We start from the raw sequence: 23,684 nt of genomic DNA on the forward strand, positions 1-23,684 counted from the left end.
GAACTTGTTGCCATTTCTAGACAGCCACTGACACAGCTCATTGAAACTGTCCTCAGCAGCGTTCAAGCCGTCTTAAAGGTGAAGAGTGGGCACACGCTGTGTTAATGTCAGTTAATTGGGTCCGTACACTTTCGCTAAGATAGTGTATTCACACTGACTACCGACATTCATTACAGCACTGTCACGCCGATTAGCTGCTGTACGGAAGACGGGAAAAGAACGTGTGCAGTGACTGCATAGGGTACACCATGGAGGTCATTAGATACGTGCGGACATGTCGCTCTATGATGTTGAAATATCAGAGTTACATTATTTGCAGCAACAGCTAGCACAGAGCTAGTTTGAAACTGACTGGTACTGAGTAGATTGTATGCGGACAGCACTTCAGACTGTTGTAGCAACAGCCTGGGGCAGGGGTAAAAGCTAGCACACAGCTAGTTTGAAACTGATTGGTCATGAGTAGACTGTACGCGGACAGCACTTCAGTCTGTTGCAGCAACAGACTGGGGGAGGGGTGCTGTGCAGGCGACAGCGCGGAGAATCTGCCTCGTGCCCGGAGACTTGCTTCAGTGTCTGGGAACCGCACGGAACGTGAGCTGTGGTGTCTGGCAGGAAGCATCGATTCAGGTACGGTACATCAGCAAAATGATGTTCTTAGTTCAGTATTTCACTGCATTTGTACGTCCAGAACACATCGACTAAGGAAATTTTGTGTCTCTGTGACCATCATATGCCAGTTCATTTACATCTACGTCTACATCTACATCTACGTGGTTACTCTGCAATTCACACTTTAGTGCCTGGCAGAGGGTTCATCGATCCATTTTTATACTACTTCTCTACCAATCCACTCTCGAATGGCGAGTGAGAAAAAGGAACACCTATATCTTTCCGTTCGAGCTCTGATTTCTTTTATTTTATTATGATGATCATTTCTCCGTACGTAGGTGAGTGCCAACAAAATATTTTCGCACTCGGAAGAGAAAGTTGGTGATTGAAATTTCGTAACTAGATCTCACTGCAAAGAAAACCGTCTTTGTTTCAGTGACTGCCACCCTAACTCGCATATCATATCAGTGACACTCTCACCCCTATTGCGCGATAACACGAAATGAGCTGCCCTTCTTTGCACTTTTTCGATGTCCTCCGTCAACCCTACCTGGTAAGTATCCCATACCGCGCAGCAATATTCCACCAGAGGACGGACAAGTGTAATGTAGGCTGTTTCTTTGTTAGGACTAATAATACTCACTTCTACACCACCAACTGAACAAGATATGTCATCTAGCCGCCGGCCGCGGTGGTCTCGCGGTTCTAGGCGCGCAGTCCGGAACCGTGCGACTGCTACGGTCGCAGGTTCGAATCCTGCCTCAGGCATGGGTGTGTGTGATGTCCTTAGGTTAGTTAGGTTTAAGTAGTGCTAAGTTCTAGGGGACTGATGACCACAGCAGTTGAGTCCCATAACAGCAGTTGAATCCCATAGTGATTAGAGCCATTTTTGTCATCTAGCCTGCTCTTACAGACGAATTATGTTCTGCTACTCCTCACGAGCTTTCTACGTTTTGTTTTGATGAGCGACAGAACATAAATTACCCATAATAAGAAGCTACGTGACATGGCTTTCCAACGGTATAAGGTAAAGTGTCAGTTACAAAGAATAGCAAAAATGTCGCATTGTCAATCGCATATGGGCAGCTAATGTCACACATTTAAAGGTATCCAGTGCGAGGTTTTTCTTTAAATAAGATTTTAGGAAATCGTTATATGAATCTATATTCTCTGTCGTGATGTTTTCGTACCTGAAGATGATTTGAAAGACCGAAATTAGTTGTGGGATAAAATAGCTATAGAATAAAAGCAGTTCTCCTAGTAACTGTTAGTGTGTCTATAAGTTATGAGTTGCGTACATTACGAAACTTCCTGGCAGATTAAAACTGTGTGCCGGACCGAGACTCGAACTCGGGACCTTTGCCTTGGTGGAGCACTTGCCTGCGAAGTTTCATATCAGCGCACACTCCGCTGCAGAGTGAAAATCTCATTCTGCGTACAGTACAATGTGAAACGCCACTTAGAAAAAATATGAGTTGTCCCAGCCCTATCTATAAAACTGCTTAAAATTATGTTTAGAGCTTGATCTCATTCTCTAATACTGGGCGAATATAGTCTGGGGAATTTGCGCGCAGCGAGTTACTCTGCCTCGAGACACATACGACGTTTCTAACTTTAATACTTTAGCGCGACAAACCTTCAACGTAAGATTGTTTGTCGTAATGACTAGACTCTGGGAGCATTTGAAATTTTTAATTTCGGTCAATAAGTATATACAATACTGAAAATCGAAAGTTTTGTTGTCCCTGGAAGCTGTTCGTCAGGCAACCTGCTACTAGGTAAAAAAATAATGAAGGTGCAGTACACTCGTAATCGATTTTGTATAAACATAAACAATTCCATTTGCACATTCTCTAGGCTCTCATACCTTTTCTGTAGTATGAATTTACCCAAAATCAAATAAAAAATACTTATGCACTTCAGAAAGTAAGCTACACATGTCGTCCAATGCAGACCGATAGTGGACAGTTTTAGTCGTTTATTAATGTATATATAGCAATTAAAACCGTTTTGTGTAAAATTACACAAATTCTTAGGTTGAAGGTTTAGACGGAACAGCAGCTGACAAGTGTAACGGGAACAGCTGTGGGCTTTTTTCAAAATAGATGTTTTTCTGCGAATATGTACATACAGTTACTCTGTGGAACAACTTTCTTATCATTTCTCCACCTTTCCACTCTCGAATTGCACGTGATAGAAATGAACACTAAATCTGATTTCTCTTACTTTTCCTATTGTGGCGAAATAAATAAAAAAATTAAATTTATTGGTTTTTGGAAAAGAGGAGAAATTATGGACATGGAACTGTAACTTTAGAATTTTGAAACGCTTTTTACGGACTGTATTGACCGGCTTGAATGCGGACAAATTCAGTGCTGCGTGAAATATGCCTGTAATATAATTTTACCACTCCGATTAATTACATTTTGAATTCTACGTCATTGTTGACTTAATCAGAGTTCTCACCTTAGGTGTAGAATTAGTCCTTCTGTCACAGTATTAATGCATTAGTCGGTATCGGTGTTCTTCTCTTTGTTGACCGTGTGTATCTTCCTGAGTCGGCATCGGTTCACTTCACGAAGACTGTTGAAACCAAGGAATACAATGCTACGTCGCTTTAAATAACTCTCGTAAAACTCAGATACTTCTCACTATTTTTTATTCACAATACAATAACTTTTGCTGTGCTCGTCGCACAAACCATAATTACTAACTATATGGCTGCCTTTCCGCACACTCCAAAAATTACGTCCATCCTCCACAAGGCAACAATCGAAAGTGTCCCTTAGCTCCTTCTTGGAGTATGAAACAAAAGAGAATCCAATGTGAACATTACAAAGATTATAATCTACATGCCTCTCAATTTAATCTTTGGCGCAGCTTTTAAGATATTGTATGTCTCTGCGTCGGAATGTGTCATTACAGTATCTAGAAGGAAATCAGCAAAGAATTTTGGCATTCGAAGGAGATAGTTGATAATTGTAATTTCGTGGAAAGATCTCGCCGCAACGAAAAAGCCTTAGTTTTAATGACACAACTCGTTTATAATATCTCTGACCCTCTCTCTCCTACTTGGTAATAAAACAAAACGATCTGCCCTTTGGAGTTTTTCCATATCCTCCGTCAATCCTATCTAGTAAGGACCCCATACCGCACAGCAATACTCCAGAGGAGAACGAATGAACTCAGTGTAGGACGTCTCTCCAGCAGATTTCTTGTCTATATCATTTTGTAATCCGTTTTGATCTGACGGCTTTATTAGATGGTAAACGGCAGCGTCATCTGTAGACAATAGAAGAGAACTACTTGTATGGTCTGCTAAATCGTTTGTGTGGATTGAGAATAGCATAAGGCCTATACATATAATTATAAAATTTGAGTCGTGCACTTTGTGTAGACATTAAAAGCAACCTAGAACAGTTCCCATAGTCGTTAATGTAAGCAGATTGACGCCAGTGATAGTTTATTATTAATATACCCTACACAAGTAGTCTGCAGTGGCTGCTTCTGTCACATAATGCTTAATATGAGTCGCCACACGTCCCTGAAGTCTCTTCTTCATTCCTTTACGACAGTATTTATGAACCACGATACGTGAGTAAGTGAATAAATTAATTAAATAATTTTTCTTTATTTGGAATTAGCTGCTGATATTCTTAGTTCTCTCTGCATGTAACTGAATAATCATTTGATACGTCATTACTTAGGCGCGACTGCACTACTAGGTAACAACAAGCCTATGATGTCTCATGGTTGATAATGTACGGCTTGCAGTCACGTGACATTGTGTCTACAGGTACTTGGACATTGTCACATTGGTGCTAATACTAGCAAACATCGTTAAATGTGCTTGCCATCAAGGCCGAAATATCACATTAATTCGAGATTAACTTTTGTACGTCGAAGATGGATAGGTTCCTGCTCTCTGAGTAGTTAAAAATAGACTGACATCGCTAAATCAATAAGGCATTGTGATTTCAAGGTAAGAGAGCTCCATAAAGTTTCTTAGGTTATCTCCTCTTTCTTTTTCTTTTCATTTTTTTACATTACAGATACTTGCTTACTTCTTCGTACAGCGAACGGAAAAGACCTCCGAATGTTCGTCGTAGTTTTGCATTTAAATAGGAAAGAAACAGAGGTAATCAAAAGACAAGTATATCTCTGCAGATTTATGATTATTTTCCCAAGTTTTTGACTCCAAGTGGTATTGTCTACGTTCTCGCTTGAAGCGCACTAGCGACAGCAGCCAGACAGCTTTCGCCCGTCTGCGTTATTCGTCGTGGCTGTCCACGTCTTCCTCTGCCGATTTCTCTGTGTGACTTCGCTCCCTCTGATTTCTCCGTTTCTTATACTGTCCAGGCAAGTTACTCAGCGTGACTTCTATTGATCACGGCTCATGGTTGACATGACCGCCCCGATAGCTGAATAGTCAGCGTGTCAGATTGCCGTCTTACGGGCTCGGGTTCGATTCTCGGCTGGGTCGGGGATTTTCTCCGCTCAGGAACTGGGTGTTGTGCTGTCTTCCTCATCATTTCATCCCCATCCGGCGCGCAGGTCGCCCAATGTGGCGCCCAATGCAATAAGACCTGCACCAAGGCGGCCGGACATGTCCCGTAAGGGGCCTCCAGCCAATGACGCAAAACGCTCCTTTCCATTTTTCCATTGTTGATATCTGGCTTGTATTCCTAGCAGTACCAGGTTCATCAACTGTTTGTTCTGAAGCTTCTTCTCACATTTCTTTCGAGCTATAAACAAATTAACAAGTATAACACATACAAATGGTAATAATATCTGTGGAGAAAACAAGAATTTAGTGAAGTACATCTTCAAATGATTACTCGATCTGTCTATATATAGTATGCCTTACACTACTAAAAAGTTCTTGTACAGTGTTTCAAGGCCATTACTTGTGGGATTTTGAGCTAATACGGAAGTCTTTAAACCCTCTCCAGTCTAACAATGAGAAAGACACAGTTCCCCTAAGATCTACATTCTAGTTACATTCGACCGGTGCGCCAAGTTTTATTTTGAATGTGAAGACTGTCTTAATGCAAAACACTAGTTTATTTACTCTCACCCAGACGTTTCGCTATCGTTCTGGCATGGTCAGTGTGTTGTCGTTTTATTGCCCTTACACTACCCTCAGATGAAAAAGAAATACTTTTTTTTAAATAAATCTGGCTCACTACAATTAAATCCACATTTTGCATGAGACGGCTCTAAGATTCGACTTGCTGGTATGTGCAAAGACAGAGAAAAGCTGTGAGTACTACTACAGCTGTTCACGACGACCTCAGTGTTCTTTATTTTTATAAATGGTGAGCATTAAGTTTACTTGTTCTAAGTATTTTCCTGTGTGAATACGATAAAGATCAGTAGTGGCAAGCGAGGTACAGACGCTTGTTGATAATTGGTACTTGGAGCAAACAATGAATGAAGCAGATCTGCGTCACATTTTTGGAGTACTACTGACTCTCTCAGAACAACCCACGCTGTTTGGTTTTATTTAAATGTTTAATGAAGCAATAATGAGTTCTTATAGCAAAGTGTAAAGCAGAAGTGTGACAGGACAGAATATGTGAAAGAATTATGATTGTATCCTTATTTGCATGGTTTGAATCGCGAAATAAAGAAATAGAGACACCTGACAACGAGAAGATTTCGTGTTATAATGGCGTCCTGAAGAGAATGTTAGATGTGATCCTCCTTCCATGAATACCACTAAAGTATGTTGCACGCATTTGTGTCTGGGAAACTGCCCGTTATAAATCGTCGCAGAACACTATGACAACACAGTTTCAGCGACAAAACAGGTGAAGCAGTACTTCGTACCTTTCTGCTACATCCCATTTCATTTCTCTTAAGCAAAGCTTTCCTGAGCCAAAAGTTGATTAATAGTGCACTAACTAGGCTGGTTGACAATTGAAACTGTATTTTGTAACAAATCAAAAAAATATTTCGTCCACAATATTTTTCCTCCAGATATTCGTTCTTCGTAACGGATGAGAATATATAAATCAGCATTGTCCTCTTATTTGAAGCTTCGTAAGTCAGTTCCAGTTATGCTACATTCTTCTGATAACGTAATTTCTCTATGTGATTATTCGTCACCTATTTACTTATTTATTTCTCTATGGCTGTTGTATTGGACTAATGTATGAATCAGTACAATTGTTCTCTTTTATGCCTCCATCTTTTGGTATTACCATTTTTAACACGGAAATAGCTATGTTTATGAGAAAATTTCCAACAATGTGATGGGTTACGAAGAACTAATGGAAGCAGAAGAGCGGAACAAGCAGTAATGAAGTTGTGAAGGAGGGTGCCTGGATAGCTCTGACGGTAAGATCATTGTCCGCGAATGGCAAGGTTCTGGGTTTCAGTCCCCATCCAGCACACAGTTGTAATCGAATTACTTGTGTTCTACGGAGGTGTTGTTCTCATTTCATGCGCAATATTTCTGTACTCGACAGAGTAGACTTCTTCAGATGCTACTAGTTTTGATGTTATGTGTACAGCTCGACTGGATTCCACTCAGATTGTGAACAATTGTTGACGTCACGCCGCTATTTATAGTCGAGTTCGACTCCCGATGCCCACTACGCCTTTTGATACTCTTCTGTTTTTCAGACCTCGCACTGATATTCTATGAAACGTAAAATTCCCTCAGTGTTCTCCGACTCTGGTGGATATGATGGTCGGCGTGGTCTTAATAAATTGAGTTCCACATCCATAACCTAATTTAAATTGATACCTGTCTTCCTGCTTATTAGGTTTTCTGACATATTTGTTTCGATATACTCCTCAATTATACTGTCCCAGGAACTTGGCGATTGCACCGTGATACTGGTATAATCGTATTTCATTTCATGTTCATATTCGAGGAAGCGCTCGGCAACAACTGATTTATTTGGTTGTCTTGCTCGGGTGTGTCGCAGATGTTCCTTTCAGTTTTCCTCGACTGTTCTCATAGACTGTCCCGTGTAGGACACAAAACAGTCGCATGGACTGCAATAAGACGCGGCTTTCAGAAACTACGTAGGTCGTCCAAACATTACAAAATATACTTCTATCTCATCTGAAGACAATGAAATACATTGGATGCCATGTTTCCATAGGACTTCACCGATCTTTTTGAATACTGGGTCTGCATAAGGTGGGTAGCGAATTTTGGCTTCTCTTCCTCCGTCTCTCGTTTCAGTCTTTCTCTCAGACGTTTTTGGTTTTGACTGCTTCTCCCGTTCAGTTTAATGATATGAATACCCATTCCTTCAGAAAACTATTCGTAGGTGTTAATTCTTCGGCGATGCTCTCCTTGTCCGAAAGTGTTCAAGCTCTGTGGACCAGAGTCTTTAGTACCGAATTTCTTTGTGGCAGACGGTGATTCTTCGAAGCGTGGAGACAGAGGTCAGTGTGCCTAGGTTTTCTATATACGCTGTGACTCGGGGATCCGTCCGCTCTTCTCTTAGCTAAACCGTTGAGGAAACACCGTTGGTCCTCTATCTGAAGTTCCATCGTGATTTTATATTACTACGGATAGAGTTTAAATGTTGAAGTAACTCTTCAAGCTTTTCCATTCCTTGGGGCTACACACCGACAGAAACTCGTTGGTTTCAACTTGGCCATTTTTAGTGCCTTTGCTTCGAGGTGTTCCATGTATAGGTTCGCCATACCATCGGTTTCTTCGTAATATTTAATCTGTCACAAAGTTTAAAAACAGCGTAGGCTCCACCGCAGACTGAAAGATTCATTCTGACTATTGGAATGGTAACGCTATAAGTCACTACAAATCGTACAACATTCGTTAATTATCAACAATCGCCGAATAGAGGCAAAAAGATCCTTTATCGTTTAGCTACAATATAGCAGGTCAGCTGCTGGAAGCAGTTAATTCTGTAAATTATCTGGCAGAAGGCATTAGGAGTGATTCAAAATGCAATGACCATATAAAATTAATCGTCCGTAAAGCAGATGCAAGACTGAGATTCACTGGAAGAATCCTAAGGAAATGCAGTACGAAAACAAAGGAAATAGGTTACAGTACACTTGCTCGCCCACTGCTTGAATACTGCTCAGCGGTGTGGGATCCATACCAGATAGTGTTGATAGAAGAGATAGAGAAGATCCAACGGAGAGCAGCGCGCTTCGTTACAGGATCATTTAGTAATCGCGAAAGCGTTACGGAGGTGATAGACTCCAGTGGAAGACTCTGCAAGAGAGACGTTCAGTGGCTCGGTGCGGGCATTTGTTGAAGTTTCGAGAACATACCCTCACCGAGGAGCCAAGCAGTATATTTCTCCCTCCTACGTATATCTCGCGAAGAGGCCATGAGAATAAAATCAGAGAGATTAGAGCCCACATAGAGGCATACCGACAATTTTTCTTTTCCCGAACAATACGAGACTGGAATAGAAGGGAGAACCGATAGAGGTACTCAGGGTACCCTCCGCCACACACTGTCAGGTGGCTTAAGGAGTATGGATGTAGATGTAGATAGTACGGGTTGTAGGGAAGGAATCAAGATTAGGCCTTAACTTACCAACGATAGTCTCTTGAGAGTCTAAGAAAGAAAACTAAATATGCCAGGAAGAAGTTGAAGAGCCATTGCAAATAATTAAAAAGTTTTATTAATGTCCAAAAAACTTACGCGGATGAAGTCGGGTAACGACCTTGCCAAACGCCGATTTTTCAACAGGTGAAGTTAATTCAGCATTCGATACGTCAGACGCACAAGTTATACTAATCATAACTGTGTTTCGTATGTAGTACGCCGAAGCTTTCTGATCACACTGACAATCTCAGAACGGTTTTTGCAAGTGTTCAACGTGTTTCCTTTTGGTGATTCTGCTAGTCAGTCTGTAATCATCCACATCTACATACGTTATCCGAAAGCCACCAACCACCATACGATGCATGGCGGAGGGAACCTTGTGCCACTGTTAATCACTGCCTTTCCTGTTACACTCGCAAATGGGGCCACCGATGAACGGGTGTCTACTCTTATCTCACCTTGTATTCGCGGTCCGTACACGAGATGTATGTTGGTGGCCGTAGGATCGTTCTACAGTATGTCGTAAAAACAATGTTTCGAAGAAAACGGTCTCCTCCTGTGGTGTGCGTACTGTAAGACCTTCGGTACACACAGCATCAGATTATTTGACTTGTCGCTCTAACGAAGTAGGCGAGTGCCAGCAATATGTCTCGTGGTCTTATCGTGGCGTGTTTATCTTCCACCGTTAGGTCAGACGATAGAAATGCCACTTGCACGCTTAGAGTAGCGGATTGACGGTGACCAACTTTAAACAGAACTTGATTAATTTTCACACACCTTTATTAAAATAATAACAAGCATACAAATAACTTTACTTGGTTCCGGATGCTATTCACAATTGACAATCTGAAGTTCCTTTGGTCTTGGTACGTTAATCTTATGCTCACATATCTCTGATACTTGACAAAAGTGACCATACATTTACCTTCATGGGTATGTACAGGAATATAGTAATCTTATTAGGCGCCGGCTGTAACTTGACTATAGACTAATGCAGACAAATGCAGACTGACTAATCGGAGGTCTGTACACTCGTTATAATAACTCGCGCGTTCAGGTATTACTGCGCGAGTGTGATCCGCGAGGAGAAAAGGTTCTACGTTAGCAGCAATCTCATTGGCTGCGTTACATATTAAAATACGCGGATCGGCGGAAGCAGAATTTGGTCCGTCTTTATGGCAGCGCCATTTCGTAGAGCGGAGACGGACGAGCGCTGCGCCCGAGCTGTTGTGCTTAGAGGGGCGCGCTCTAGTGGGAAAGTTGTGTACGCGCTGACTACGCGGGACTATGTACACAACACCTCCGCTCCAGGGATTTCCATTTGAGTTCATGGAGCACTCTTGTAACACTCGCTTGTGATCGAATCTATCTGTAACAAATCTCGAAGCACGCCTCTGAACTCCTTCTATGTCTCCCCTTGATCCGACCTGATGGGTCTTCCAACCACTCGAGCAGTACTCAAGAATGTGTCACAGAACTGTTCTACAGGCGGTATCCTGAACGAAAAATTCTCCCAGTTCTAGAATTCCCCAAGTAAACCGAAATCGAGCATTCTCCGTCCCTACTACTGTCTTCACGTGCCAGTTCCATTTCATATCACATTGCAACGTTACGCCTAGATCTTTAATCGACATGACTATCAGACAAAGAATTACAGATACTCTATTCGAACACTGCAGGATAGGTTTCTACTACCTGCATTAAGTTGCGTTTTTCTGCATTTTAAACAAGTTGCCATTCATCACACCAAACAGAAATTTGATCTAAGTCTTCCTGTATCCCTCTAAAGCCATACAACGACGACACTTTCCCATACCCTTCAGCGTCATCAGCAGACAGTCGCAGGCTGTTGCTCATCCTATCCGTCTCATCGTTCACGTATGCAGAGAACAAACGCAATGCTATGGCGCTTCCCTGGAGCACTCCTATCGATACCTGTGTCTCATCCCACACGCGACATAACGAATCCATCCCAAAGGAAGACGAAAGATTAGTGTTAACGTCCCGTCGACAAAGAGTTAAAGCTCATGACAGATTTACAAATCAATTTCTGTTTAGATCACAAAATAATTTTGTCATCTGCACTTGAAGTCATTTTAATGTATATACGGTAACGATCCTGGTCTTGCATGATGCTGCGGTGTACGGGAAGGTGTCGTCGTTGAGTTACTGTAGGAGGATACAAGATGATTTGGACAGGTTTTGTGATTGGTGTAAGGAATGGCAGCTAACTCTAAATATAGATAAATGTAAATTAATACAGATGAATAGGAAAAAGAATCTCGTAATGTTTTAATACTCCATTATGCGCTTGGCACAGTCACGTCGATTAAATATTTGGGCATAACATTGCAGGGCAATATGAAATGGGACAAGCATGTAATGGCAGTTGTGGGGAAGGCGGATAGTCGTTTTCGGTTCATTGGTAGACTTTTGGGAAGATGTGGTTCATCTGTAAAGCAGACCGCTTATAAAACACTAATACGTCCTATTCTTCAATACTGTTTGAGCGTTTGGGATCCCTACCAGGTCGCATTGAGGGAGGACATAGAAGCAATTCACAGGCGGGCTGCTAGATTTGTTACTGGTAGGTTTGATCATCACGCGAGTGTTACGGAAATGCTTCAGGAACTCGGCTGGGAGGTTCTAGGGGAAAGGGGGCGTTCTTTTCGTGAATCGCTACTGAGGAAATTTAGAGAACCAGCATTTGAGGCTGACTGCAGTACAATTTTACTGCCGCCAACTTATATTTTGGGGAAAGACCACAATGAAAAGATAAGAGAGATTAGGGCTCGTACAGAGGCATATAGGCAGTCATTTTTCCCTCGTTCTGTTTGGGAGTGGAACTGGGAGAGAAGATGCTAGTTGTGGTACGAGATACCCTCCGCCACGCCCCGTATGGTGGCTTGCGGAGTATGTATGTAGATGTAGATGTAGTGAACTTTCTTGCCCATATGTGAAATATCGCGAATGGCAGTAGGACGCCCTAGGGGCCAGATCATCGTATCTGCCGAGATTTAATAACGGGGTCAGTGCTACACGCAGAGAAAAATGCGGTCTGAAGAACTGTCAGCTCAAGAAGAACCGGTAGGCGCTGAATAATAGGACTGAAACATACACAGGGCCCAACTATCCCTTATTTTATGTGCCGCTGACAAGACAGTGCTATTTGACTCTTCGTCAGCTACATATTTATCTTGGTGGTGGATGTGGCAATGGTGATATGATTTAAGTGCGACTGACCCTAAACTGTGTTTGTTCTAATGAATCATACTAGTCTTGGCGACCAAGACAACTGTAATTCATGACAACCAGACATTTTCGCAGATCCCCTGAAAGAGGTCTTGTGTAAAGGGATGAGTGCTTGTTATTTGCAGTCCATGGTATTGAAAAGGACCACGCGACGATCTAGTTGTGTTTCGTTAACGCTGTACCTATCACACTCATGGTGTAGTCCGTGGAGACGAAAATTGAAGCACAGTTGCATAACAGGCATCTCGCTAACAAAGAAGTGGCGTAAAGAAATTTCTGGAAGAACTCATTCCTGCGACCCTACAGTGGCAGAGAGCCATTGTCCGTGTCAGCAACACCCTCCCTCGCCATCATGGTAAATGGCCAACCTAAAAAATTCATTTTGCAATTCCTTGTTACCACTGAAATTTGCTTTAACACAGTCGCTGGAGGTCGAGGATCAGTCTGAAAGCCATAGCTGTCGTTCTCTTGATTTCGTGAGGCACACGTTAAGGACACTGTCGTCAGCATACAAATTGGCTAGAAATGTACTAAATTCTTGCACACACAAATGATTAGAATTCAGCACAACGACACAAAATAGACGGGCGGAAAAGAAGAATCGCAGCACCAAGAAGGAGCTGTGTGGCCCAAACGAAAGTTGGTAGGCGTGCTGCTGTATCTGAACGATGATGTCCATTAAAATTCCGCGTCAGTCGCATACAAAAGGCGCCATGGGTTGCCAAGAGAATACCCATCAATGGCAACCCGAATAACTGCTTGCATAAGAGCCAGAGATGTTCAATGGTTCGAATGGCTCTTAGCACTATGGGACTCAACTGCTGTGGTTATTAGTCCCCTAGAACTTAGAACTACTTAAACCTAACTAACCTAAGGACATCACACACATCCATGCCCGAGGCAGGATTCGAACCTGCGACCGTAGCAGTCGCACGGTTCCGGACTGCGCGCCTAGAACCGCGAGACCACCGCGGCCGGCAGCCAGAGATGTACCAACGCGTCATTGACTTCTCAATTTGTAAACCTCTCCCTTTCGAATAAACTATTCAGTTTTTCTGAAACTGCAATCATTTGTTTGTCTGTACATGTATATCACGTCTACTAATGTCATCCCATTCGAATTGTTCCTTCGTGATGAATCGTTGTTTTCTTTTTATATATCCTTCCTGGAGTTGCATGTTTTCCAGCTGAGCATGTTCATTGGACGATGAGGTGGGTTGCGCTTTGGACTGTGATACAGATTACCCACACAGACTTGGATTTGTTTGTTTTATTCTCAAGAACTGTAACCAGTGCCGTTGTCACTCAGCGTTACGACAGCGCAAAGTCCTTCTTCTGCTGCTTATTGGGCTGCCTTCTCAACAACTGAGCTCGGTTCTGCGACCGCTCAGTCACATTACCATAGCGCAGCCTACTCTGTGGACTTGGATGTCTCCACATCAGCACTGTCAGCCCTTCTACAATTTTGCACTGTTCTCGTGAGAGAATCTGTCCTACAGAAAATTACCCCTACAGCGCAGTGTGTATCTACGTTACTGTGCTTTAAAATAAAGAATTCACATCATATGTTGTTACCAAGTGAGGTGGACTGGTGGTGAGGAGCCTGGCGTGGCAAAGGGTAGGACGGTGTTCCAAATTTACGTAGCTGTTCTGCATCGTTTAAGAGAGGATTTGCTTTGAAATGAACACTGCCGATTCCTCTCTCTGAGACAGAATGCCTGTCTGTCCAGACACTGGCAGGTAGGTGCCCGAAAGATATTCAGTGAATGGACGAGACGTCTTCCACCCTATACACCGGGCGCATGTGGAACCAGAGGCCAAGAAAGACGCCACAGGGTTTTCCCTAGCTTCTGTTGTGCTGTTTATCTGAGTAAGACTGACCGACGTCGGCCCACCACACGTTGTCAAGGTGGAATGTCGGTAGACATTTGTAGATGTAAAGGTGCTTTTCGAAGACAGAGAACACAAAAGGAGACTTCTACAGTATCTGAGACATTCACTAGTGTCGGAGTCCGCCCCGTTAGCTTGAATGGTCAGTGTGGCGGAATGTCACGCCCAGGGGCCCGGGTTCGATTCCCGGCTGGGGCAGGAGATTTTCTCCACTCAGGGACTGGGTGCTGTGTTGTCCTCATCATCATTTCATCCCCACCTCCGGCGCGCAAGTCGGCCTATGTGGCGTCGAATGCAATAAGTACTTGCCCCCGGCGGCCGAACTTCCCCGCATGGGAAACCCCCGGCCCACATTGCCGTACGCTCATTTCATTTTTTACTAGTATCGGAGAATACAGCTTGCAGGAGAGTCTTTATTGACGTTCTAGTTTGGTCTTATTACGGTGAGTGTGAGGCCAAAAAGGAGTTGTAAAATCGTTTTATCAAATGGCTCTGAGCACTATGGGACTCAACTGCTGTGGTCATCAGTCCCCTAGAACTTAGAACTACTTAAACCTAACTAACCTAAGGACATCACACACATCCATGCCCCAGGCAGGATTCGAACCTGCGACCGTAGCAGTCGCACGGTTCCAGACTGAGCGCCTAGAACCGCGAGACCACCGCGGCCGGCATCGTTTCATCGCTAGAAGTGAAACTTGAGCTGGCTAACTCGATACATAGCGCCGCCCATAGAGATCTTTACGGAACGCGATTAGAGAGATTTTTCCTACGAGACTCGAGAATAGGAACTTACCTGTCCGTCATCAGGTAGGAGACTTGCAGGAGACATTTGGGGGTAGTCAACACCTTGCTTCTGAGTGCAGTGAATGGTCTGCTGCGTCTCCAGCTGCATCAATGTGGCACACGAACCTCTCGGCCTGAGAATGATGCCGACCGCCACAAGTCGCACACCACTGTGGTAACGACACGCACTTAAGCACTCCCGTCATAGTCGGCCTGTCAAAATTCTGTTGGATTCTCATTAACACCACCTAAAAGCACTGGTAACGATCGTAAGAGGTTTTAATTCATAATGTACGTAGTATCACTTTCTTGTTCCATTAATAGTGATCGAAGACATTATTCAGAATGAGATTTTCACTCTGCAGCGGAGTGTGCGCTGATATGAAACTTCCTGGCACATTAAAACTGTGTGCCCGACCGAGACTCGAACTCTGGACCTTTGCCTTTCGCGGGCAAGTGCTCTACCAACTGAGCTACCGAAGCACGACTCACGTCCGGTACTCACAGCTTCTGTAAAGTTTGGAATAGTAGGAGACGGATACTGGCAGAAGTAAAGCTGTGAGTACCGGACGTGAGTCGTGCTTCGGTAGCTCAGTTGGCGCCGGCACGGTAGCTCAGCGTGTTCGGTCAGAGGGTTTAAATACCGTCTGTAATTTAAAAAAAACTGGGTGAACTGATCAATGAACAACCTGAACGGGTGTCATAAGACGTCCGCCCCGATCATATACAATGAAAAAAATGAGATCAACGAAGAAAAAAAAAGGTTGGTAGAGCACTTGCCCGCGAAAGGCAAAGGTCCCGGGTTCGAGTCTCGGTCGGGCACAGTTTTAATCTGCCAGGAAGTTTCGAAGACATTATTGTTTTGTTGGTGCATGAGTTCGAAGTCATTTTGTTTTGCATGTTGGTATTCCGGTTGCTATGGGTTTATTTATCGAGTCTCATTTTTTATTTGTACTTCACTGTTGCTATTTGAGTTTACGTGTTGTCCTTTGCCGGCCGCTGTGGCCTAGCGGTTCTAGGCGCTTCAGTCCGGAACCGCGCTGCTGCTACGATCGCAGGTTCGAATCCTGCCTCGGGCATGGATGTGTGTAATGTCCTTAGGTTAGTTAGGTGTAAGTAGTTCTAAGTCTAGAGGATGATGACCTCAGATGCCGAATGGCATAGAGCAGTTTGAACCATTAGTTGTCCTTTTGTCATCTGGAAGTAGTGAGTGAAGCTGTGGACGGTAGAAAATGGAGCGCCAAGTGGAGAAATCGCAACGTTTCCGACATATTCTTTTGTTTGAATTCAGTAGAGGGCTGACAACAGCGGAGGCAGCCAGACACATTTGCGCCACGTTTCGGGATAATGCCGTTGGATTGAACACGCGCCGGCCGGAGTGGCCGTGCGGTTCTAGGCGCTACAGTCTGGAGCCGAGCGGCCGCTACGGTCGCAGGTTCGAGTTCTGCCTCCGGCATGGATGTGTGTGATGTCCTTAGGTTATTTAGGTTTAATTAGTTTTAAGTTCTAGGCGACTGATGACCTCAGAAGTTAAGTCGCATAGTGCTCAGCGCCATTTGATTGAACACGCTAAAAGAATGGTTTTCTCTTTTTAAAAACGGTCGTTTTGACATTAGTGACCCTCCGCGTTCAGGAAGACCTTCGGTGTTTCATGAAGATCGTTTAGACGCATTAATCCACAATTATCCACGCCACTGTACTTAAGAACTGGAAATGCGATGAACTGTGATCATTCCACTATCGTGCGGCATTTCAGTGCAAACGGGAAGGTTCAAAATCGGGTGTATGGGTACCGTATGCTCCAAGTCAAATTCGCAATGCCCATATGCACATCTTTGCTTACTCGTTATCAATTGGCTCGTGAACAGTACTGACCAAATCTGTCCTGTATCGCTACGGAAGACGAGAAATGATGTCTTTAGACTAATGTAAAGAAAAGAAAGGAATGGCTGAGCTCAATCAAAGCAGCAACCCCCCCGCACAAAGACCTGTGCACATCCACAAAAGATAATGTTATGCATCTGGTGGGGCAGCAACGGTGTGGTGTATTAGGAATTGCTTCACTGAGCTGTTACCATCGCTGTTGATATTTATTGTCAAGAACTGAGACGCACTCCGAAAAACGACACCTTATTCACCTAATCTTGCGCCCTCATATTTTCAGATTTTCCGTTCTCTATCGTAAAACCTCGAAAGAACATGGCTTGACGAGTTCTTAGCCGTGATTTTTACAGCCGCGGAATCGAAAAATTTCCCCAGCGTTGGCAGACTGCTGTAAATAGTGGAGGAGAATATGTTATTGATGACTAAACTCCCTGTTGTGTGTACCTCTTGTTTTTATTAAACTTATGGAAAAACGCTAAGGACTGATGGACCAATCTAATACATAAGCGGGACCGAAACGAATGGGAAATGAGGCGTTTCGCAAATGGGTAAATCCTCAAATATAAGCGACTATTACAATGTGCAGGTTATTACTATGGTCTCATACGAGCTTCTCGGAAACAGCGAAGCTGGTCGGTTATTTGCGTCTCACAGTCGCGACCATCTATAGAAAATGCATAAAGGACGGTGAAACTAAGAGAAGGCGAGAAATGGGTTAGACGTCTACGCTTCATCGCAGGACATGAAGTTCGGCTGTTTATCCTCTCCTGAAGCAGTTTAGGCGGCGGTCAGTGGCAGATGTGAAACAGATTACAATGCCGGCGAAGGGACACGTGTTTCGTAGCAACACACCTTTCAGTGCACATTCTTGAACATGGGGTTTCACAGCATACGACGGAACCATAAGTGTGCATATGTTGAGCCGACGACATTACTGTTCCAGTGGCCACAAACCATAGAGTTTAGACTGGATCAATGGGAACATATCACTTGGTCGGATGAATCCCTTTTTTTGGTACATCAGCCGATGGCCGTGTTAGGCTATACTGTCAGCCAGGCAAACAGCTGCTCCGAACATGCAGCACGCCACGAACCCAGGCTGTCGGAGCTAGAATTATGGTACAGGGAACATTCATCTGGGCTTCCATGGGCCCTGTCGCCGCAATCTAAGGCACCATGACAGCTGCAGGCTGCGTGCGGACCACCTGCATCCCCTCGTGCTTGATCCCCGACGGCGATGGCATCTTTCAGCAGGATGACTATCTGTGTCACAAGGCTAGAAGCATGACAACTGACGTTGACGTCTTGGTCACTGAATTTGCCTGACTGGGACTTTCTCAGATGCCGCTTCCATGTCCACAAACCACCGGCTCGTTATTTACGGGGATTTGCGTGACCTGTGGTAGACATCTGGTGCACATTCCTCAGAAAACCTACCAACCTACCAAGTAATCATTGAATCCACGCCATGTAGAAGTGACACTGTATTGATTTCCAAAGATGGACTAATATAGATTTAAGCGTAATGTCTGGCACATCAGTGTATACACTGAGGTGACAAAAGTCACGGGATACCTCCTAATATCGCGTCTGACCTCCTTTTGAACGTCGTAGTGCAGCGACTCGACGTGACATGGATTCAACAAGTCGTTGGAAGTCCGCTGAGAAACACTGAGGCATGCTGCCTCTGTAGCCGTCCATAACTGCGAAAGTGTTGCCCTATCAGGACTTTGTGCACGGACTGGCCTCTCGATTATGTCCCATAAATGTCCGATGGGATTCATGTAGGATGGTCTGGATGGCCTAATCATTCTTTCGGATTGTCTAGAATGTTCTTCAAATCAATCGCGAACAACCGTGTCTCAGCGACATGGCGCATTGTCATCCATAAAATTTCCATCGTTGTTTGGGAACATAAAGTCAGTGAATAGCTGCAAATAGTCTCCAGTTAGTCGAACATAACCATTTCCAGTCAATGATCGGTTCAGGTGGACCACAGGAACTAGTCTATTCCTCGTAAACACAGCCTAGACCATTATGGAGCTACCACCGACTTGCAGAGTGCCCTGTTAACAACCTGGGTCCATGTCTTCCTGGGGTCTGTGCCACACTCTGACCTTACCATAAGTTCTTAACCATTGTGATCGAGATTCATCTGACCAGGTCACGGTTTTCCTTAGGGTCAAACCGATATGTCACGAGTCCAGGAGACGCGCTACAGGCGATGTACCTTACGCCTGACTTTGATTTCTGCGGTTATTTCAAGCACTGTTGCTTGTCTGTTAGCACTGACAACTCCACGCTAACACCGCTACTCTTGGTCGTTAAATGAAGCCCGTCGGCCACTGCGTTGCCCGTGATAAGACATAAAGCGTGAAATTTGGTATTCTCGTCACACGTTTGACAATATGGATATCGGAGTACTGAATTCCCTAAGATTTTCGAAATGGAGTGTCTCACGCGTCCAGCTCCAACTACCATTTCGCGTTCAGAGTCTGTTAATTCCCGTTGTGGAGCATAGTCAATCGAAAACCTCGTGCATTCGATACTAGCGTCACCCATATATGTGCATATGGCTATTCCATGAAGTTTGGCACTTAAGTGTACTCTACAATTAGTAAACATCAAATTATTCATTATTCAGCTTGGTTTGAAATCTCAACTTTGCTTTTTTTTTTAGATTGGCACTTTCTGAATTTTGTTGTCTGACGATGAAATACTTTGCATAAATGCTTCGCGAACTACAAAACACCCTTTAATTTCAGCTACGTTTACAACCCTCACTCTTGATTTAAACACTCGCACAGTGAAGAGGCTATATTTCGTGAAATATTGTCCTGTGGTTGATTTTTGTAAGCTCTTTCTCGATCTCTTCTAGTCTGTCGTTGCCTATTAGAGAGCGACAGTTATATGTACAGACTTGAAGAGTCTGTATCTTCTTCTCAGCACCTCTTGGTGTTTGGGACATCAAAATTGCTCCCACCCGGAGATCCGACTGTGGGGCTATTACTCCGGAAAATTTAACATTAATGTCACACAACATAATTCGAAGGTGCGAAGCATAATTGCCACGCTTGCTTCAGAACGGATTGGCGATATAATTTCCAGACCCCCCCTCACATGGGGTATAGACGCCTTTGGTAGGCCGCTCTACTAGAGTACAGACGCCACCACGTTGCTAGTTTTGGTCCACCCCGGGTATTTCATTTCCCCAGTGCCACTCATATCTGGTGAGCATTCCCCTATCCGCCACCTGGGGAGGTGCCCGATGGGAGACTAGCAAACCCACACGACAGACTAGAAGAGATCGAGAAAGAGCTTACAAAAATAAAAAAAATGGTTCTGAGCACTATGGGACCCAACTTCTGAGGTCATCAGTCCCCTAGAACTTAGAACTACTTAAATCTAAGTAACCTTAGGACATCACACACATCCATGCCCGAGGCAGGATTCGAACCTCCGACCGTAGCGGTCGCACGGGTCCAGACTGTAGCGCCTAGAACCGCTCTGCCACTCCGGCCGGATTACAAAAATCAACTGGAGTATTGGTGGTTTAAGCGAAGTAGGCCGAAAAGGGGAAGACTGTCTCCGTTTGCACTGTGGCAACTTGTTTTACTTTTGTGGCGACGCAGAAGGGAAACTCAATGGAGTTTGGTTCTTAATCAACAAGTATCCTTTCTTTCAGGAGTGCTAGTTCTGCAAGGTTCGCAGGAGAGCTTCTGTAAAGTTTGGAAGGCAGGAGACGAGATACTGGCAGAAGTAAAGCTGTGAGTACCGGGCGTGAGTCGTGCTTCGGTAGCTCAGATGGTAGAGCACTTGCCCGCGAAAGGCAAAGGTCCCGAGTTCGAGTCTCGGTCGGGCACACAGTTTTAATCTGCCAGGAAGTTTCAAGTTTCAACAAGAATATTGCTCATGGAGTATCTGTCTTAGAAGGAACTTCCAGCAACTTCCGAGCAAGATAAGTTTAAAGTCAGCCAAACGCAAACTCACAATCGGTAAAAAGCATATTATCGCACTCGATGGAAATGACAGTCGAATCACTGAAAAGGAGGAGGTTTTGAAGTTCATCAGCGACTTTTATAGCAATTTGTATAGCAATCCAAGGGAAAATTTGAGTGTATATAAGTTAAATGATGTACCTAGTGTTCCAGATATACTCACATCGGAAGTCAAGTGTGCTCTAGATAACATGAAGAAGGGAACAGTGCCGGGTAATGATGACCTCAGTGTTGACACCCTCAAACTGGCAGGAGAGGTAACAATAAATCACTTGGCAAAAGTATTTACTTCCTGCCTGCACTATGCGTCAATCACACTAGCGTGGACAAGGCTAAGATTATTTTGAAACAAAAGAAAGGAAGTATTCACAATATGAAAAACTACCGTCCTATCAGCTCTCAATTTTGTACAAAATTTTCACAAAGATCTTGTTAAACCGAATTAGTTCCACCCTAGACTCATCCCAACCTATAGAACAAACAGGATTCCGAAGCAATTTTAACACTATTGCCCACAATCTGACAGTTAGTGAAGTGATAAGCAGAGCGAATGAATACCAACTGCCTCTCTGCATTGCCTTTGTTGACTTTGAAAAGGCATTTGACTCCGTTAGCCATGTAGCTGTCCTCCAAGCTTTGAGTGAGCAAGGAGTGACAGCAGCATACATTGAAGTGCTCAGGAAAATCTACGAGAATTCTTCAGCTTATACATCGGCGAAATAACTCAAGAATTCCGCATCATGAGGGGTGTCAAGCAAGGCGATCCCATCTCCCCAAAAATGTTCTCTTCTGTATTAGAAATGGCTATGTCAAAGCTGAGCTGGGAAGCTAAGGGAATTAGAATTAATGGAAGAAGGCTTACCAACTTGAGATTTGCTCATGATATTGCCTTACTGGCCAAAGACTTCTCTGAGCTCCAAAACTTAGCTACAGATCTTGCATCGGATTGTCAGCAGGTTGGCTTGAACATGAACCTGTCCAAAACAAATGTAATGTCCAACAAATGGATCCCAGCTGGAGATGTGAAAATCAAGGACAGTCTATTATAAGAGGTCAGTGAATATGTCGACCTTGACCAGATTATAAATATGAAGGGAGACATAAGGCCAGAAATCTAACGACGCATCAAGCTTGGCTGGCAAGCATTTGGAAAGAATTCAACAGTATTCAGATCAAAAATGCCAGTAAATCTGAAGAAAGCAGTATTTGATCAATTCATTTATCCTGTGATGACGTATGGCTGCGAGACATGGACACTGAACTCATTTACAAAAGGGAAACTTAGGACAGCACAGAGAGCCATGGAGAGATCAATGCTGGGCTATGCAAGGAAGGATAGGAAAAAGGCAGATGACTTCCGGTCTGTGACGAAGGTTAATGACACCTTAGAGACAGTAGGTTCCTTGAGATGGCAGCGGGCTGGACACGTCGCAAGAAGAAAAGACAACAGATGGACGAAGCTAGTCCTGGAGTGGAGTCCGAGAGATCACCGAATGCCTAGAGGAAGACCACCAGTCATATGGGACAAAGACATCAAGAACATCGCTGGTAACACCTGGCAGAGAACTGCCCAAGACCGTCCCACTTGGAGAAGACTGCTGAAAGCCTACCTGAATCCACGACTCGAAGGGGTCAGATCGTTTAATGATTTAATTGACTGATGATGATGATGATTGCCCTGTGGAAGTTTAATCGAGAGACGGGTCTCCAATAGGAGAATGGAGACAATCCCATCCAAATCGGGACACCTGGTAACCCTTATTCCTGCAGCTGACGCGTCCAATCCCTTAATTTGTTACTATTCTACAAATACCTCACTGAAGTTCAAATGAATTATAAATAATAAATGTAATCTCTATTAAATCAAAATTCTATCACTATAAACTCCGCCTCTAATCACGTACTCTTTGTTCCTTCTTTTGTTCCTTCCATGTTGTGGAAATGGATTAGTGCCCCTCTGGCACTCTGATATATGTAGAACTAGCCACAAGCTCAGAACGTCTTAGATATACTAAAGAAAATCTAATAAGAGAGCATACCTAATCGTATACTCGTGTGGGTGGTTGAAAACTTGGAAATGACAAGGCCATCGAAATTGTCGAATCGTGAAGTTTTAAAAAATTGTTCAACAAAGTGCAACCTTGCAAAAATTAGCATTTCATTTAACACGTAAATCTAGTTGTCTGAAAGCAGCGCGAGACTAAGATTCACTGGAATAACGCTAACAAAATGTAATTACTCCACGAAGGCAGCGTAAAGGAGTAACGTTACTAACAAGCTAGGATTAATACAGGGGACAGAGAAGATCCGAAGAAGACAGAATATTTAGTTTATTTAAGAATGAGAGATTCAAGGATCTGCACATCAGACTCCAGTGGGTGACGCTAAAGGCAGTGGTTTACGGTTGAAATTCCAAAAGTGGACGCTCCGAGAAAAACCAGGAAACATACCACCTACTGCCATATACATCTCGCAAAATGAAAATCATAGTAAAATTAAACCATGTACGGAAACTGTCGAGAGTCGCTCCCATCACGCACCATTTGTGAATATAAAAGAGGAGTCATAATATTGATAGCAGGAGTATCCTCCGCCACACACCGCTAGGTGGCTCGCGGAGTTTGAATTTAATAGCATAGTTGTGAAAGGAACGGTTCACAAGAATCCCTTGTTATTCGAACGTCACTGTACACAGAGGTTAACCTGGGTGCAGG

At 43.8% G+C, this 23,684-nt stretch overlaps 1 protein-coding gene across 1 annotated transcript in view; it reads left to right on the top strand.

Annotated features, from left to right (window-relative positions):
* Positions 1 to 576: 576 nt before the first annotated feature.
* LOC126335406 (uncharacterized) overlaps positions 577 to 23,684 on the top strand; it is a 219,650-nt gene continuing 196,542 nt past the window's right edge. The window contains exon 1 of the mRNA XM_049998674.1: positions 577 to 627. The gene's annotated coding sequence lies outside the window, so the exon portion shown is untranslated. The remainder of the gene's footprint in view (positions 628 to 23,684) is intronic.

This window comes from Schistocerca gregaria, chromosome 2 (assembly GCF_023897955.1).
Source record: "Schistocerca gregaria isolate iqSchGreg1 chromosome 2, iqSchGreg1.2, whole genome shotgun sequence".
Taxonomy (NCBI): domain Eukaryota; kingdom Metazoa; phylum Arthropoda; class Insecta; order Orthoptera; family Acrididae; genus Schistocerca; species Schistocerca gregaria.